Below are 5,462 nucleotides of genomic sequence, written 5' to 3' on the forward strand. Positions count from 1 at the left end.
TAGAGGTCGGATTTTTATGATTTTACATATTTGTTTCTAGTTTATGCAGTTAAATGGGAGTGAGAAATCTTTACGAATCATGAAACACAGAATTCACAGGAAAAAATTTATTTTGCATAAAAAAGCATATTTTAGAGGTTAGAGAATATTTAACACGTTAGAGAATATTTGGGAATATTTTTGTGATACCCGGCATATAATGAACATATTTCACGCATATCAGCATTTGATAAATACAATGTTCACTAAATGATTTATTTCCGGATTTTAATAAAAATTAATCTCCAGGTATTCCTTATCGATTGCGAAAGCACAACGGTTATTTCGTTAGCTGTCACGACTATACATCGAACAATATATAGTAATTAATTGTTATTGTAAAATTAATTTAATTAAATATTTTTAAAACCAAATTAATAAAAAATTAATTTAAACTGTTTTTTTTTTTTTTATATCAAAAGAATATTTTGCATATTTAAGGACATAAAACATCATATATCTGGTATTTTAAAGGAATATTAAGAGAATATATTGCTTATTTTATGTGACATAAAAACATCATATTTTAAGGATTTTAAAAGAATATAAATCCGACCTCTAGTAATGACTAATGACTAATGATTAATGTGATTTTATATGCTTTGGAGGTAAGTACTTACACAGCAGATACCGCAATTTAAAAATTTTAAGCTCAATTAAATAATGTAAAACATTTGGTTTTTAAGAGACAGCCAATAGTAAAGGCATGATTTTTTTAGTTTTTCTAGATTCATATAGGATATATTCACGTTAATTCATTATTTAATAAACCTGGTGTCTTTCTGAGATTACTGACAGGTTAAACTTCCATTTTAGAATAGATCAATTTTTTTTGGTTGCCTTAATTTTTTTTTGTGACACTGTTTTATAAATATCATAAATCATAATAATTGAATACAAGAATTCTCATAAATTAATCTTCAGCAGTCGAAAAATACCAAACATGCATTTGTAGAACATCCGTTGTGTCTACAAATCCCAAATTAATATGTTAACAAAATTTGTTATTTTAACGAGATATAGGAATTTTAGTTTCCCATTACGATGTAGGACCAGTGGCGCAACTAGGGGGGGGGGGGGTAAGGGTTTGTGTGCACAAAATTAGTAATAACCTTTTTTTTTTTAGAGCCTGCCATGAAAAAAATATTAAAAATATTGTATTTTGTTATGCTATAATTTGATTGTATAATTAATGTATTGGTATAAAAAGGTTAGTTTAGGTTATTATAGGTCCTATAATATTATACATTATATAATATGTAATAGTAAACATTTTCACGCGCCCACAAAAGCTTTTCGCGTGCCATGGATTTGCCATCCCTGATCTATGGCAATTGCCAATTGATGACATTCGCCTTAGGTTAAGGTTAGGTTAGGTTAACCTAACCTACGGCTAACGGTTCTAATAATTTCATGGACCAAAAAAATAAATTAAGACAGCGGTAGGCGGACGAATCATTACGTTAGTACGATATTACCTACATAACATGTAATTGGTCGCATACATTGTACCTTCCAGGTTGTTCTCATAAAATATTTCGATATTTTCAAGTTTCAGTTCGCAGCGGGATGAAGAGAACCGTTTTTTCGACGGTAGGGCACTGCACGTCTGTACTCTTAATATGGCACAGGCAGGTTTCACTGTAAGAGTCCATTGTTTGCACGCAGGTAAGTTTGTTTTCATATTATTTTGGGGCTTAAATTAACATTTTGACTTAAAATAAATACGTTTATGACTGGTGCCTATGCATTCTTTTTTCCAAACCCAACGTTCAAATGATTAATTTAAGTGTATGTCACTTAACATACTTATGCAATTTTTATTTTTTCGCCAATATATCTATATAGTTGGTGCTCATTCTGTTACACACATAAAACATAACATTTTCACCGAGTGATCAACTGTCTAAACTGATTCCTGACCACCCCATATGCGCGCTTATGAATAATATACTTAAATACTCGCATACATATATAAACAGTGTAAAACGTTCAGTGTTCATACTAAGTTTTTTCTTACATAAAGGTACATAACATAACTCTAATATTATTGTACTCCTAATTATCTCTTGTTTTCTTGAACACAATACTTAAGAAAGAAGTGAATTGTGAATATATAATTAATTGGTATAATATTCATAAATTCTTGAAACAAAATAAACACAACTACCGTCATAATTAGTAATGGTAATAAATCCGTGTATAAACTATAAAAATAGAAATTAACAAAACATTAAAGAGTACAATTCAATACAATTTTATCGGCTGCGTGTTATTTCAGAGATGGTATTCGTCAGTGAAAATTCGTCAACTCGTAACAATATATCATATTCAGAAGTGTGCAATTTGTTGAAGTCGCTACAGCGTTTCGGAGACAATGTATTATAGTAGATTTTTATTCGGACATAAGGTATGTATGTATTTTCATATTTTTTCGTAGGTTTGTTTATAATATTGTTCATTGATCATGGGATGCAGAGTTGTAATTTTCAATTATTTGTATTGTAAATACTGGTACAACACTATTCCGGCTATCATTACAGCGGTATAAAAATTAGATCTATTGGTATACGTTAAGTATGTTTTTTCTTAAGTATTTTTTTTTTTTGAGTAGTTCCCTTGGTGATATTTAAATATTTTTACCTATTATGTGCCTGTAGGTACTATAGAGATTGTGCAGACAGGAAGTGTATGAAGTAGTGAGAGAGAGAGAGAGAGAGAGAGGGGGAGTGGCGGCGGCGGCCCGGCATGTGCCCACCCACATTTTTTTATAAGTACTAGCATAGGTTAGGTACTAGACTAGTTTAAGTCCAATACTCAATGAAAATATTATTTATAAATAGTTAGAAAAAAAATTGTTTCGACTAGGTATTTTATAAAAATGTTTGGCACTATGAGTAAGTGAGTGACGTATTTAATTACATTATGCGTATTCATATTATGTAGCGAGAATAATGTTATTTTTAGTCGTCAGCCAACGACAATGTTGGGAAAACCCATCGAAGCGCTGTATTGCGCTGTATTGCATGCGATTTGTATTATAGGAATTAAATAATAAACATTTCTTTCTCTGTGCGTTGCTATTAATTTTTAAATTTTATCAGTTGCGGTGTGTGATAATGAATTTTAATATAAATTTGTGTTTTTAATATTTTGATATTTGGCGTTGTCAATAAATATTGTCATTCTGAAACGATTTTTAGTAAATAAATCAACAGTGAGAACGGATAAGTCGACCACAAAAAATTTAACGAATTTAACGAATTTAACTCTAACTGATGCAAAACAATTAGAATCTAGTTTTGATGAAAAAGTATTTGACATTAGTAACAATATTTATCAACAAGCAGTTCAGCATAGTATTTATATGTTTCCTCGTCGGATGATATACAACAAATATCGATTCATCCAATTCGTCATGGTATTCAAAATATTCTAAACAATAAGACAGAATTTATTGTTATTACTGTCGGCATTTCGCTATAAATGTAAGTATTAAGTAATACCTCTGGACAACATGTTTTTACTAAAGAAGGCTATTGTGATTGGAAACGAATTACTGATACCTAGTGCATTAAAACATCAAAATTCTGCCGTTCACAAATTAAGCTTGGATATATTAGCTTATAAAACTTAAAAAACATCTGGAGCTGTATCATGCCAAGTTTACTCAGTAACAAATATTAAAAAACCGTGATGTATTAAAAATTGTTGATTAGAATGGTACTTTATTGTGCTCGTCAAGATATTAGTCTTCGTGGTCATAGAAATGAAAAGCTAAACATTTCAGATGACAATCATTCTACATCTATAAGTTCTTCTAGTGTTACTAAAGAAATAGAGTATTTTAGAAATCAAGGTAATTCATTTACTAATTCATTCTTTTTTTTTCTACAAAACCAGTATAATATTACTAATATACTAACATTTTTTAATTATATTTTTTTTTCTACTTGAACCTCAATGTTTTCTAAAATAATAAATATTATTGTTATTAATAATATAATTTTTTCTAAAATATTTAATGAATTTAAATTGTATAATATGATCATTTACTTATCAAATATAAATAATTTTTTATGTTATTTAATGTTTTCAAGTTATTTGGTGGTAAATAATGAATAATATTTTAATCTAACGTGTATGATTTTAATGTCGCGGGGAATTTTTTGGAGTTGATTAAACTGTCAAGTTTAGAAAACAAGAGCTTTGAATCAAATCTGATGTTACTTCCAAAAAATGCCAAGTACACATCAAATTTAATCCAAAACGATATTCTGGAAGCAGCTGCTATTGTTGTTGGTCGTAGTATTGTAAACGAAACAAAAAAGGTAGCGATATATTCAGCATAACGCCGAGCTTTTTCATTGGCAAAGGTATCAATAATATCATCAAAATCTTTGTGATATCAGACTCTATGGTTGAAACAGCCAAAGAATTTAGCCTCTCATCTGTAGTCCTTGATCTCAAATAAGATTTTACCCTTTTTTGGACTGAAAAAAATCTCTCAGCAGAACAGTTAGATATAGGACATGACAGAAAAATTCTTAATGAAATTTCTACATATGGATACAATTCTTGATAATTATTTTTTATAATTAGAGAGTACATTTTAAGTACAGAAATAGGTAACTCATCACTTGGTAATGTTAATAAAAAACTTCTAAAATGGACACATTAATTTGCAAATGGAGAGGAAAGATCGTTGTGGTAATACTTTTGTTGATTTTCAGCATTTTCATAAACTTCAGATGGTGTCAAATTAATAATATTATACAAAAAATCAAAATGTTCACATACTTGTTCATAAACAGTTATTCGTTTTCTCAGTTCCAAAATTTACCGCCCCTAAAATTAAACCGCCCGAGGCCCAAGCTCCCTCTGGCCCCTCCTAAATACGTCTCTGGACTCAATGCAACGAAGGCTAGTACTACGCTTGACTGTGGTCGTGCGTCTTCGTACATGACCGTGTTAAACATGTATACGATGTACTCTACCGCCTTTCGATTTGTGAATCTTTTTCGAACATTAACGATACACGGGTGGAAAAAACATGAGTAATTAATAACTTGATTGCTAACTTATTTACTTACATACTTAGTATGACTAACGAGAACTCATATGCGCCTACTGTAGAGCGGATCAAATTCTAAATGTTTTTTTGGTTATTAGACTACAGCTAAACGGCAATGTTCTGTGAAAACAAATCAGTCACCAAATATCTGAGAAAAAAGTCGGTCAAGAAATAGATAAGTGGTTAATATGTATCCGCAGACAGTAGAAAAACATATTCATGTTAAAATAAAATAATAATTTTGGCTGTTAAAATATTTATTATTTACAAATAAATCATAATAAAATACATTAATATGAAATATATTTAGTATATATATCTGCTTATAAATACTACTGTGCCTTACTTC

This window comes from Myzus persicae, unplaced genomic scaffold, assembly GCF_001856785.1.
Source record: "Myzus persicae strain clone G006 unplaced genomic scaffold, MPER_G0061.0, whole genome shotgun sequence".
In the NCBI taxonomy this organism is placed as follows: domain Eukaryota; kingdom Metazoa; phylum Arthropoda; class Insecta; order Hemiptera; family Aphididae; genus Myzus; species Myzus persicae.